This window comes from Heterocephalus glaber, unplaced genomic scaffold (assembly GCF_053883595.1).
Source record: "Heterocephalus glaber isolate CG9 unplaced genomic scaffold, H.glaber_assembly_v1.0 deba00001451, whole genome shotgun sequence".
Lineage (NCBI taxonomy): Eukaryota > Metazoa > Chordata > Mammalia > Rodentia > Bathyergidae > Heterocephalus > Heterocephalus glaber.
In genome coordinates this window covers 7,545,432-7,560,000 of record NW_028258301.1, presented here as the reverse complement: position 1 = coordinate 7,560,000, position 14,569 = coordinate 7,545,432, and the positions used below count along the sequence as shown (strand labels likewise).

Here is a 14,569-nt window from a genome sequence, read left to right as displayed (position 1 = left end):
GCAGGAAGAACACCATAGTAATAGCTATGAAGTCTTTGAGGCTATTGAAAAGTGGAGTTTGTGTTTCATTTAAATCTTTTAAAAACTTTCCTTTCTAACAAATTTAGAAGCAAAAGGAACAATTGACTCATAAAAATGATGGAGTATACTTGTATGTCTTCCAAAAATTCTCTCTTCCATAAAAGCAACAAGAATATGGGTTGGGGATTTAACTCAGTGGTGCTGTGCCTGCCTTGCAAGTGCAAGGTACTGAGTTCGATCTCCGGTATAAAAAAAAAGCAACAATAATACTATCAAATATTGTTAAAATCAATTTTGAGGAGCTACCACCTCTCCCAAAGTCTGTCGGCAGTTGTTGTAGTAGATCTTTTATTCAGTTTATACACAGAGTGCAAAGGGTATGGCTGTTTCCTTGCCTCCCAGTGATAAACCACATGACATTTTTTTTTTTTTTTTGGTACCGGGGATCGAACTCAGGTCCTTGTGCTTGCGCAGCAGGTGGCAAAACCATGAGCTAAATCCCCGGCCCAAACCACATGACATTTTAAAAAAGCACATAATCAAAAGAGAGATTTGGTCAATAAAATGAAAGGGAACAAAGAAATGAAAAATGATAATCTTGGAAGTTAAATGAAAATTGAAGATAAATGGAGTCTTTTTTTTTTCCGGTACCCAGGATTAAACTCAGAACCTTGTGCTTTTGAGGCAGGCGTGGTGCCACTGAGCTAAATCCCTGGCCCACAAATCGAGCCTTAGAAATAGTGATCATGGTAATGTTGACTCTGCTGTCATGAGAGACCATACATATGTAGCCAGAGGAATTTAGTAAAAGTGACTTTATATTTACATTAATCAGGAAAGTAGCTGTAATAAAAGGATGTCCCAGAGGAAGCAATGGCAGCAAAAGCCTTCACACTGAAGGATTCTCAGAGATATTTCATGAGATTGAACATCCACAAAAGAAAATGTTTTAGTAGATCTAAACTTAGAAAGGAGTATGACACTCCACTAAGGCATAGAGATGTTTGTTCTATATTATATTATACACATTATACAACAAGAAAAAACTGTGAGCACTGTTCAGACTATCCCTTTTCAATTTCTTTTCTTAGAGGTGAAGATTGAACCCAGGGCTTTGTGCATGCTAAGTGCACAATCTACCGCTGAGTTACAGCCCCAGCCTCCCCCCCCTTTAAATAAGGAAAACATTTTGGATTCTGAGAGGCTGATGCAGGAGGATCACAAATTCAAGCCACCCTGGACAACTCAGTGACTTAGGGAACTCTGCCTCAAAATAGATAAATAAATAAATAAATAAAAAGCAGGGTGTGTAGCTAGCTCAGTGTGAAGACCTTAGGTTCAATCTCCAGTGCATTCTACCACTGAGCTACACCCACAGCACCAAGGAATTCTTTTTTGTTTTTGGTACCGGGGATTGAACTCGGGACCTTGTGCTTTTGAGGCAGGTGGCAGAACCACTGAGCTACATCCCTGGCCCACCAAGAAATTCTTACACATAAAAATTTAGCACATAGGGGCTGGGGATGTAGCTCAGTGGTGCTGCGCTTGCCTGACAGGCACAAGGTCCTGAGTTCAATCCCCAGTACCGCAAAAAAAAAAAAAAAAAAAAAAAAAATAGCTTATAGTAGGAAGTATGAAAAAACTAGCATTTCAAATCAATGGTAAAGGAGGTAAAGGATAGGTAATTAAAAACAGAAGCTGAGGATAAACATAAAATATCTTCTATGGAAGAATAAATTTCAGTTGGATTAAAGAGTTACAAGTAAAGAATGAAATAATGAAATTACCAACAAAAAATTTAGGCAATCATTTCTCTAATTTATATGAGGAAGAATTTTAAGCATCCTATAATAACAACTAGCATTAATTAATAACCATGTATAGGCATCACTTTAAAAGTTTTTCATGAATTATTTTATTTGTCACAACGCTTTGTGAAGGAGGCACTGTAATTGTCTTCATTTTAAAGGGGTAGAATAGTCAAGTGTGGTGGTACATGCCTGTAATCCCAGCACTCAGCAGGCTGAGGCAAGAGAACTGGCTTGAGTTCGAGGCCAGCCTAGTCTATACAGTGAGCTCAATGACAGCCTGAACTACATAGCAAAACCCTGTCTCAAAAAACAAAAAACAACAACAAAAAGGGAGGTAGAATATAGCAGAGTATGTTGGTACATGCCTGTACTCCCAGAACTCCTAAGGCTGAGGCAAAAGGATCTCTAGTTTGAGATCAGCCTGGGCTACATAGTGAGATGTGTCTCAAAAAAAAAAAACAAACCAGAATAAATAAAGAAATAAATAAAAGGGTGAAATGTGAGGCACAGAGAGGGTGAGAACTTGCCCATGCTAGTATGTTGTAAAGTCAAGACATGAATTCAAGCAAGTGGACTCCAAAGAGTTCTGTTAACTAGTTTCTTATAGGGCCGGGGATTTAGCTCAGTGGTTTCGCTGCCTGCTGTGCAAGCGCAAGGACCCGAGTTTGATCCCTGGTACCAACCCCCCCCCCAAAAAAAACCAAAACAAAAAAAAACTAGTTTCTTATATTGCCTCCTATGTATATAGCAAATATATGGTTTCTTTCATAAAGAAAACTATTTGAATTTATAAAAGTATATATAATCTACAATAAGGAAACAAGATACATGAAATTAAAGGGCAAAGAACGGACTGGGAAAACATTTGCAACTGGCATGACACACAGAAGGGTTAATACAGAGGATATAAAACCTTCATTAACAAGTCAGCAGGTTTTGGAGCTGGCAGACTACCTTCCTAATCCTACCTTCATCGCTTACTATGTCCCCTGGGACAAGTTACTTAATTCCTTTTTGCTCTACGTTTCTTGTCTAGAAAAGGGCATAATAATGCTACGTCATAAGTTGTTGAGGAGATAAACTATTGACAAGATAAAAATACATAGATAGCACTTAGTACAGTGCTTCGCACTAAGAGGGTTAATCAGTGACTACCAACTTTAATTAATTTAGTACTATGCAAAGATCATTAAAAGTTAAGAAAAATGAAATAAACAGAAAAAAAGGACAAAAAACATGAATGTTAGTTCGTAAAGAAGAAAAACAATGCCTCAGCCTCCCAAATGCTGGGATTACAGGCATGCATCACCAAACCGGATCAGGGTGCTCTCTGAGAGGAAAGGTTAGGGTGCCACAGGAATCATCTTTGTCTTTAATGCCCGATCCGTCCCTTCTCCCTTAACCTCAGTACTGTGGCAAAAGATTAGGGCATGGCAGGGTGGCTGGAAGACAGGGTGTAACCTATCAACTAACAAATATCCGGAACAGAGGCTAAACAAGATACGACCTGTCAAGCCACTGATACCTGGGCAGAGCAACTTCCGACTGACCGGATCTGAAGGCATATAAAAGACTGCGGCCGCTGACTTCCCGCCATTGAGATCTTGCTGTTCCGCAGTTCCCGTTTCTGCAGTGGCTCATCCTGCTTGCGGGACGCATCTCTTCTTGTTCTTCTTTTTCTTCACTTTTTTTTCCCTTCTCTTTTCTTCACTTCCTCCCTTTTCTACCTTTGCTTTAAATAAAAAGTTGTGTTTACCTGTTCAGCAGTTGTCCCAACCAATTCTTTGGGCGGGACAGAAAAAGCCTGGAATCACCGGACACCGCGCCATCTGGAAGCAGTTTTTGGCGGGCTAAAGCTAGAATAACAGAGCTGGGACCTAACGGAGCCCAAAGGTAAGACCCTACAGGGCCAGGAGTCTGTGCAGGCCCTTTGGTTCGGCCCCCGCCTACGAGCCAAGCAGAGAAAGGGTTTCCGTCTGTCTGTGTCTGTGCAGGGCTGGGGAACAAGCCCTGGGCGTCAGCGAGCGCCCTGAGGCGGAAAAGGTCAAGGGGGTCAGGACCGGGAGTTCGCCCTCGGACAGCGCAGCCAGGCCCATGCTGCTCCCCGTGCCCTCTGCCTGCTGGGCTCAGGGAAGAGTCACTCCCGGGAAGAAGACAAGAGGTGGCCCCTTTATCGCCCGACCTCAGCCTGGGGAGCCCAAACGCTAGGCCCCTAAGGCGCGTAGGGGAGGACCTGACCCAGCTGGACAATGCTGGGCCCGCCAGTGGCTTGCCGGCACTTGCTGCTCAGGCCCGAGTCAGCACGCGTGGACCTAGCCCTGGGGATCTGGAGCTTCTGGGGACCGGCCTTAGCGGTACGCCCGCTGTCTCATGGGTGCTGCGGCTCCTCGATTGAGCCCTCCGGAGCCCGGGAGAAGAGACTAGGAGGCACTTCGGCCCCGTGTCCCGCAGCGTTGCTGAGCGCCACCTCCTCCCGGAGCTCGCAGAGACTATGCCACTGCTCGCAGTGGGGCCGCAGGGCCTGGAGTGGTGAGGCCGGAGCAGGGCACTGAGGCGCCACAGGCTGGCGGAGTGGGAGAAAGAGCGCGCATCCCCCGCGGCTGCAGCCCGCGGCACCCACGGCCCAGGAGCCACTCCGCACCGCCACCCCTCAGCTGCGGGCGCCCTGAGACCCACGGCAGCCAGGATGGAATGGCCAGGGGAAAGCGGGGGTCAGAGGGCCCGGAAGAGCGGCTCGGCCTGCAGCTGCGGGTGCCCGCGTGAGAGTGTTGGCCGGGGGCCCGCCACGGCCGGGAAGGTCACAGCCGCCTTCCGCCTGCAGCTCCGGCCGATTCCTCCGGGGAAGGGGGTTGTTCCCACCATTTTCCCAAGGGGTGGGCGGGGCCCAAAGCGCGGAACTGTCCCTCCCTCCTTTCTTCCTTGGTGCTCCCTGCAGCTGACCGGACCACTGGCCCGAGGCCGATTTCGGCTAACCCTTGCCTTAGAAAAGTGACATTTCCGCCGTCCTTTCTCTGAGAGGGAGCGCCAAGGAGTGAATCAGTCTTCTGTCTGCCCGCTGCCACCGGAGCAGAGGGCCGCGGTGCCTGACAGACCAGGACCTGATTCGGCACAGCGTTGAGCCGCAACTCCTGCGTTGACCAAGGACAAGTGGCGCTGGAGGTTTTGGGCCACACAAGCCGGCGTGGGCCAGGGGAAAGCCGCCCAGCAACAAGTTGAGGACAGTGCTGGGTGCTGAGTCCGCCCAACTGCGAGACACCCAAGCTGTGGGGTGAGGGCCTAAGTGGTGCACCAGATCGGGACGGTAGGAGAACCCCAAGGTTCTCCCTGTCTGCACACTTTGTGCAAGAGGTGCCTGCAAAGCTACGTTCCTGCCCACAGTTGCCCAGTGTGCCGCCAGACTTTCATCCTGCCGGAGAAAGGGTAGCTGTGCTCAAGAACAACTCTCATTGTGCTGAGAGATTGTTAAGACTTACTAGGAATGAGGCTACGGCCCCACCTGTGTGCTTCACTGTTCTCCACCAAACAAAGAAGCAGTTGAGTTTGCAAATAAAATTGAGCAACTATCAAAATGTCTTGACTCTTTGATATGAGTCTCACATAAACATGAACAGTATAGCACCCTGGCATTAGCTCATCAATGAAACCCATAGAATTTGAGCTAGCAACAGGGCTTCGGTGTTACCTGGAGAACACCATCAAGTTCTGAGTAATCTGCAATCTTGGTTTGAAGATTTTCTAGAAAATAGCCAGGAATCCCAGATATTTTCTGCTGAGATATAATACAACTGGAAAAAGAAGTTAATATATGTAAACGGTATTATCAAGAACTTCTTACATCTACAGAAAGAATGCAAGAGAAATCAGTTTATAAGCTGTACATCTCTGAAGTTAGAAACATTAGACTTCAGTAAAAAAACAAAACAAAACTGTGAAAATAAGTTGATTAGACAGATCCAAACTCCCTTGGAGAGAGATGATTTGTGTGTTCAAAATCATAGAGAAGGAGAAATGAAAGAGCATGTTTTTTAAAAAGCCAGAAAGTTACATTGAGAAATGGAGAGAAGGCTGGAAAAATCTCCTTTCTCTAAGCAAAAGATTTCTAGTGAGACATTATCAACCAAGAAGAAACAATTATCTGAAGCACTTCAAATCATATAGCTTCTTTTTCTTCGATACCAGGGATCTAACTCGGGTCCTTGCACTTTTGAGGAAGGCAGCAGAACCACTGAGTTAAATCCCTGGCCCTCATACAGCTTTTTTTGATTAAACATGGAGACAATATGACAGATGAAAAAGAAATTTAAAAATGAAAACTCTTCAAAGTTATAATTTATTATTTAGTGAATCTCTGAAATAACAAAGAATCAGAAACCTCAGGAGATCCAAATACCATATAGGAAAACAAACAAAAAAAACCCCCCCCCCCACACAAAATGGCAGATCATCAACAGCAATACAAAGAAAAACTCCAAGTATATGTGATCTCAACCAAACTAAAAACTGCCTAATTGGACACCAAACAGCTGATGTTGATAAACATGTTGGAACCACTGAAGAGAATCTGAACCACCAATACTAAAAGATTAAGGGCCCAACATGAGAAGATCATTTCTTTGCTTGAGAAGCAGGACCACTATCTTCTGAGGAACAAGAAAAACTGCAAAAGAGCATGAAGGAGCTGAAAGAACATTATGATACCACATTGGCCAAGTTGGAGAAAAAATGAAGTTGACATACTCTCTGCAGGAAAAAATTAGAAAATTGATGTTAGCATCAATTATGGTGCATTTGAGCACTGGCTACAGCAATCAGAACAGTAACTTGAAAACCTGAGGGGATATGTGGATGATTTCAGTGGTTTATTGACCAAGCTGAACAGCCAAGAGAGTTTCTCAGAAGATGTTATTTCTCACAAAGATAACTTGAAGTATGTCACAATTTCTGGAAACAACGTTAAAAGAGATGTGATTTGGCAGTAAGAGAGATGGCAGCAAGGTAGCTAAGTATAATGTTGACACTTCTGCAACCTACGGGGAAGTCCAGAGCAAGCTACATCATGCTGTGAATTGGTTTAGATACCTCTACTCTAAGTGTAATGTTCCTGAAATTAATCTTAAAGACCTGGTGGTTGAATACCAACACAAGGCAGCTACAAACCAAAAATCATTGGAAGACATTCTTTGTTTAACGACCGAGTTATGTTCTTTGAATGAATCGGTCACTAAATGAGGAATTGTATATAGTATGTACATTACAATATCAGAACAAATAAATGGTCAAAGGAAACTCCAACTTGATGATTTTGCTTTTATTTGCATAACTTACAGGCAGTAATGTATAACAACATAAAACTATAGTATTGTGGTGTACAGTATGATCAGCAAAAATTATAGTACAGTACTGTAGAAAAAGCCACCATAAGGCTGTACTGCTGGTCATGTTCCTGTGTCATAAGTTCGAATGTGGGTTGTAAGTCTGAGCGCCGGGTGGTAAGTCAGAACTATGTGTGCTAGTCATAAGTCTGAACAGTAGTTAATCAGGTAGCTTGTTAAATGAGGGATATCTGTTTTGGGTTTATTACCTTGAGATGTGAAGCCCCATCCTCTGATGCAAAAGAATGCCAAGGTGAACCACTTTCTCAAAGTTTCTCTGCTGCAGCTTGCCAACACGCAGCTCCTGGCTACAGATGGGGGATTCATGCACTCAGACAATGCCATCTCTTGCCACGACATATTTGATTTCCTGCATCTCACAGGAGGGGGCTACACAAAAATCTGCAAACTCTTCCATGAACAGATCAGGTAGCTGCTGGAGGAAATACCAAAGGAGAAACAAACTACCATTACCTGACTGAATCCGATCACTAAAAATAGTATCCCAGGTTCCCTGATCAGTTATATCACTAGTACTACAGAATCCTCTTTCTTAAGGCACTTTGCATTGAAGAGTGCTCCTGAATGTTCATAACTAGTGTTTGAAGGGAAGGAGGCCAGGTCCTGACCCCTAAATATGAATCACCATACGATTCAACTGGAACTGGACACTGTAAATGCTCAGACCGACAGGGCCTTCCAACAGCTGGAACAAAAGTTTGGGTGGATGCATCGACACTACTTACAGCAAAGAAACTACATCATTCACTATATCCTGGGCTTCTGGAAGACTGCCTTTAGAAACCACCTCAGCTGTCCATAATGATTGGGGGCAAGATACAAACTTGTTTTAAGGTATATAACTAATTTAAAGATAAAGGAACTTAGATTTCCTAAAACTGGCTGTAAGTTCAAGTTTAAAGAAACCCCTACTTCAGAAACAAGCTGATCGTCAAGAAAAATGAGATCAAATCCTCCAGCTAAGTGGAGTCTCTTTCCACTCCAATCATAAGGCATAGGGGACAAAACCCCCAGTTGTTCATTTGCAAAAGCCAAGACCTCATCTGCAACTTTTTCACCTGGTTTTCAGACCACAGTCTTCCAGAGTCTGACAGAATTGCTGAGATTATCAAAGAGGAGTTGTGGCTAAAACCGATGCCATACACCTGTTTTGTGAAGGAGTCCAATGAGCCAGATGTTGACCAACAAGGGACCCAGTCTGGTTAACTTTTGCCCCTGAGAATCTACTACACAAAGTCCCCTACCACTTCCTGCTGGACATATCCTTGGGCAAGAGTAATGGATATGCCTTTTTTTTTTTGGTCTGGACTTTTCTGCACCTGCTCTCCTCTCTGAATATTTAGGTCTTTCAACCTCAAGACTGAGGTTGTTACAGACATGCTTCTTCATTTCCAAATGGCCTTCATGTTCTTCTGTTGTAGTAGCCCATGCTGAATTATTTCAGTTAAAAACTTTCTATCTTTAAAAAGTATGAGTATATATGCTCACAATTGTCCAGTGCTAGCCAGATTCTGAGGCTGACATTGCCCCTGTCCCTGCCACTTCTCCCCTGGTTGGGAGAGTCACTAAAAGGAAAATGATGACAGTTTTGGTCAAGTGATGACTAGCAAACCACAAGTGTGTCTTGGAGACTGACTGATCATAGTTGATCTCAGGGGGCAGGGCAGTTGAGTTTGGTGCTCAAGGCAGTGCCACTGATTCTAGTACAAAAGAACAGTCTCATGCCAGCAGCATTAAACTGCTGAGTTTGAAAAGGCTTGGGATTTGACCACTGCATTTGTTAAATTCCTACAATCTGAGATACAAAAAGGGGATTAAAAATATGATATTTTTGTACTGAGGCTCAAACTCAGGACTTTGCACTTGCCAGGCTGGCACATGCCACTGAGCTAAATTTCTGGCCCCAAAATATGATATTATTCTTGTAGTCTTGTGAATAGACATGGATTATAAGTCTTCTCAGCATTTTTTCCTTTTGCCCTTATAAAAGATTAAAATTAAATATAAAAAGTTCTTTCCTGTTCATAACAGTGTCTTGGTCTAAAGATGAATTGTCAAGATGCCTGCCAGAACATCTTGACATGAGTAGAACTCCCTGTGAGCCTGGATTGCTCTCAGTGACATTCTCTCCCTGAAGCACCTATCCAGACGGTACAGATGTGTGCAGCCTTTAGGCATCTGGCCAGCTCCCGAAGATTGCAAACTCTTTATTCTTGGTCATGCACACAGTTGGGACACTGCCACTTTTGTCTCAACTGCTGTTTAAGGGGCCTTACTGGTAAGAGGACTTTAAAGTCTCATCCATGAAAGGGATGCTCTGCCCAGTCCCTTCCCAGTCAAAACCCTGAAAGCTGTATATGGGACTTCTCAGTACTAGATTTCAGGGTCAGCACTCTTTTAATTTGGTGATATATTTTTATACTTTCTCCTTCTTCTGTGTAATCATATCTATGTTAATCAACAGTTTATTAAACTTTGTTTTATTGTCTTTACCTTGGTGTTAGAGGCTTTCATTGTTTAGAAGTCCAGACCTCTAAATTAAGCAGCTACGACTGTAATCTCTTTAAAGCTACATCTTACAAATAGGAGTTAAAGCTTTTGCTTTAAAAAATAAATATGGGACTTGATTTAGATCCTCTCAATATTCAGGTAACCTCTGGTGCTCTAAACAAACTACCATAGTGAATGTAAAGGATACCATTTCCCAGAGAGGTAGGAAAGCCCTACGGTGGCTTCACCTTGATCTATTGTTTTTCAAGTGACTAAGGGAGCCCCTTGGACTCCACCTTTCTCCCTAAGGAGTTAGTGGGCCATGGTATGGAGAATCCCAAGGCTGAGAGGACCCCCGGGGGGCTCTACTCATCCAGGAAGGCATTCCTGCTGATCACTAGCGTTTTGAGCAGAGACATCCACCTAGAAAGTACTTTGGGTATCACAAGGGATGCCTTGTGTACCCAATGGGTCTTGTCCTTCTGCAGGAGACATTCTCTGAAGGACCCCAGACCTAATTTTCTCTCTCCCTAGGCCTTGAGACACATCATGGGAAATATCCTGAAAAGCACCTCGCAGATCCCAGCAATCTCACCATTAGGCTGTATCCTTCAACATTGGGAAAGATTTGACCCTGCCAATCTGAAGAAGAAACAACTCATCTACTATTGCAATACAGTTTGGGTCCACTACCAACTAGAAAATGGCAAGATATGGGTACAGAATGGCAGTTTAGATTATAATACTATTTTACAGTTAGATCGATTCTGCAAAAAGCATGGAAAGTGGGCTGAAGTCCCTTATGTTCAGGCTTTTGTGTCTCTGTATGTTTTGTGTCTCTCCACTTCCCCAAGTTCTTCCACCCTTGCCACTTCCCATCATAACTCAATGGAACTACTTCCCTCAGAGATACCCCTTCACCTCCCCATTGAGGAGGGCTTCCTGGCAGGGACAGTTTATCCTCTCTCAGGATGCCCTTGGTTCCATGGAATGCTCTCAAGACTCAAGGCCACTCAGTTAGTACTAGAAGGAGGCCCCAGCTCCCATGGTGTCTTCCTGGTTCGTAATAGTGAGACGAGGGAGGGAGAATATGTCCTCACTTTCAACTTTGAGGGCAGGGCCAAGCATCTGTGCTTGTCATTGAATGAAAATGGTGAGTGCTGGGTCCAGCATCTGTGGTTCTTGTCCATTTTTGACATGCTCAATCATTTCCGAGTACACCCCATCCCTCTGGATCCTAGTGGATCCAGTGGTGTTGTCCTTGTCCGATATGTACCCACCAAACAACAACAGAGCTGGGAACAGGCCAGGAGCCATGCAGAAGTATGTGAGGGAGATCAATGTTACCCCAATTTGTCTTCCACCTTCATGCCTATACAGCAGTCCAAAAAAGAAGACCTTGCTAGCTCAACTTCTAGAGGTAGTTTATGTTCCCAGGGAGGTCACTGTCATATATTGTAAGGAATGGCTGATAGGGAGGCAAGTAGGGCAGCCTTGTAGCCCCTCAAGACCATAGCCTTATTCCCAGTTCCTGAAGAACCATTCTGGTCCTTCTTAAAGGAATATAGTGACAAGCTATAAAAACCTTACATGGGAAAATGATCATTTAAATTTTCACAGGACTAAGACTCCTGTGAAGCTCTGGAAGATCTGAACGCCTCTTCAAAAAGCAAGATCCCAGTTTGACTTCAACTACAGATAAGTAGAGTCCTATCTAAGATCCATCTTTGCCTCCACAGGCTCCTGAAAGGCTCACCAAGCCCTCTTCTGTTACCTTATATAAATACAGGTGTAAGACATGTTATCCTAAGATAGGGAATACATAATCCCCAGTAGGTAGGGCCTACAGTCCCTTTCAGCAGGAAGTAGTTACCTGAAGACTGAGACCTCCACTCCCTCAACTACCCATAAAGAATTATGGGGATTTATGTCTCCAGGGAGAAATGAGGCAGGAGATCAGGGCATGGCAGGGTGGCTGGAAGATAGGATGTAACCTGTCAATTATAAAGATCTGGAACAGAGGACAAACAACAGGATGTGACCTGTCAATCATGGCTAGGATATGTGAGCAGAGCAACTTCCAATAGTTCAGATCTGAATGTGTTTAAAAGATGGTGGCCATTGACTTCCCACTGCTGTGATTTTGCTGTTCTGTGGTCCTCCTGTTTCTGTAATGGCCCATTTTGCTTGTGGAATGTATCTATAATTACTCTTTTCTTTTCTTCACTCTTTTCATTTCTTTCTTTCTTTTCTTTTGTTCACTTTTTCTCTTTTCTTCTCTTACTTTAAATAAAAATTGCATTTACTTGTTTACTAGTTGTCCTGGTCAATTCTTTGGGCAGAGCAGAAAGTCCCTGGAATCACTGGATGCCATTCCATCAGGCAGCAGTACCAATTCTTCCCTTCCTCCAGTGTCTTTTTTTTTTTTTTAGACAGGGTCTTGCTATGTAGTTCAGACTGGCCTTGATCTCACTATGTTGCCCAGGATGGCCTCGAACTCACAGCAGTCCTCTTGCCTCAGCCTCCTGAGTGCTGGGATTATAGGTGTACACCACCATGCTCAGCTCCTCCATTGGCTTTGTTGTTGTTGTGTTTTGAGACGGGGTCTCATTATGTGGTTCAGGCTGGCCTTGGACACTACATAGCCCAGACAGGCCTCGAACTCATGGTGATCCTTTGCTCTCAGCTTCCCAAGTACTGGGATTACAGGCATGTACCACACCCCTCCCCCAGTTCCAATGTCTTACATCACTTCCCAGGAGATGAAGTGTATTCTCCACTGGTTTGCCAACTAGTCAGGTCGCCATTGTGAACGTTTTCTATAGGATTTTGTAGCTAGGGCAGTGTCAGGAAAATATAGCCACTGCTGTATAATTGATCAACTTGTGTCTTTGAGTGGGATCAATGGTTTCAAGGCTGGGCTGAGGAGGGGGATAATGAATTTGTCAGGCAGTTGAAGATCAGTGACCCAGACTTCTTTGTGGCAGTTTACCAAGAATTGGCTGCTACAGCCAGTAAAGACTGATAAGGGATTCAGATCCAAGAAGAGAACCACAGCTGATGGAGCCAAGGCCAGGACTCTACAGGGAGAACTCAATTCATATGTGTCAAATATTTGGGTGTGGAATCCCAGCGAGCTGACTGAACTTGCTTATGAGCACAGACATAGCTATTTCAGCATTAACGGCATGTCAACTGGGATCCTTGTATAAATGTTATCCATCTAAGCAAATCTAGATCATGTCAGTGTCCTAATTTGGTATTCAAGAGATATCAAAACTGCAAGAATTTAATGACTTCTTTTCCAACTATAACCAAAAAGAAACTACATATTATAACTCAAGCCTACTGCTGGGCCATAAAAGGTATAAAGTAGAACTCTCTTTCAGAAACAGGAAAAAAACACAACGAAAGGCATTTTTATCTAGCCAGATTCTGGATCCACCCTTAGCCAGATTCTAGTATAATTATGCGACAATCCCAACTAAACGATAATTTAGTAAAATTATGGAACATCAGAAAAGGGAGATAGTTACTCCTTTCTTCACAGTTTGAATCCAAATAGCAATAAAATTAATAAAAATACCAAAAAGTAAAAAAAAAAGATGTTATTCATGCCGTATTTTAATATACTATAAGTTTGTCCTATTAGTTTCTACCCTTGAGGATTAAAATCACTGCTTCAGCCACTACTTTATCCATTACACCTAGTATGTTACCTGACATGGGTACTCTGTACTTGTTTACTGAATGAATGATGAATGAAAATCATTGTTTACTGAATGATGAATGAATGAAAAATCATTGTTTACTGAATGAATGAAAATCAGGCTGCAAAATATATAGTATGGGTAAAAGAGGAACATGTGGCCAGTATCAGACACAGAAATGGACTACCTCCGGTAGGTATTTGTAGGCCAGGTCCTTCCCTGAAGGAAGGGGAAGGCACACCTGGCACCACTGGATAAGCAGAGCTAGGTGGGAGTGGCTATCTCTGGAGCTCCTGCCCATTAAGCTCCCTGCTTGGGAAGGGGTGGGAGCATTGTGTATCTTGTTGATCATCTAATTCACAGGGGTGGGGGCAGGATGGGGGCTGCCTGAGAGGCTGAGCTGGGGCATTAGGCCCAGCATTTTAAAGATAGGTTGTGACATAAGAAAGAGTCCCTCTGGCTGGGAGAGGTGTTTACACTACCAACATAGAAAAGGAATTTCTCAACCTGAGCAGCTATGAGGGCGAATCCTAGAGGACAAAGTGGGAACTGCAAGGGCAAGATCCCTTCCCTGGATAGCTTGCCTTGGCAGGGTCTCACACTGTAGCACGATGGTGGGACCTCTGGGACCCTAGGACCATGCTTGAGGGTGTGACTGCTCTCTGAGTCGAGTGCTGTACTCACATTGTCTCTGCACTTTAGCTGTGTAGTAACTGGACATGGGTGGAGGGTGGCAGTGCTACTGCTGCTCCCTTGTCTGTCATAGTCCTCACCTAGCTAGGCTGTCAGCCATCCCAGGCCTTTGTCCTCTACGATGAGACACTGCTGTGCCCTCTTGGTTCCAGAAATGGACTTTTGTGCTCTAAATCACCAGACCCATCCCAAAAGATTCCATGCCAGCCTTTTTTCCTCCTTTCTGGGGCTTACTCGGCTGTTCCACTGCAGATGTCATGTTTGTCACTGAGAAGCTGCATCACTCTCACCAAGCACACATCTCCCTGGCTACCAGTAGTACAGAGCTGGCTAGAAAAGGCTCTCTTAGAACACAGCAATTCCCTAGGCGGTCCATGAACCTGGTGGAGACCCAATAAATAAACACCCCAGGAGCAAAAATACAATTAAATGAATGCACATTCTGAAGGAA

General features: G+C 44.0%; 1 pseudogene across 1 annotated transcript; it reads left to right on the top strand.

The window, feature by feature from the left end:
- Nucleotides 1-3,224: 3,224 nt before the first annotated feature.
- On the top strand, nucleotides 3,225-12,028 carry LOC110347247 (SH2B adapter protein 1 pseudogene; annotated as a pseudogene). The gene is made up of 2 exons (XR_015452667.1): nucleotides 3,225-3,725; nucleotides 10,250-12,028. The product of XR_015452667.1 is annotated as an SH2B adapter protein 1 pseudogene (transcript).
- The last annotated feature ends 2,541 nt before the right edge of the window (nucleotides 12,029-14,569 follow it).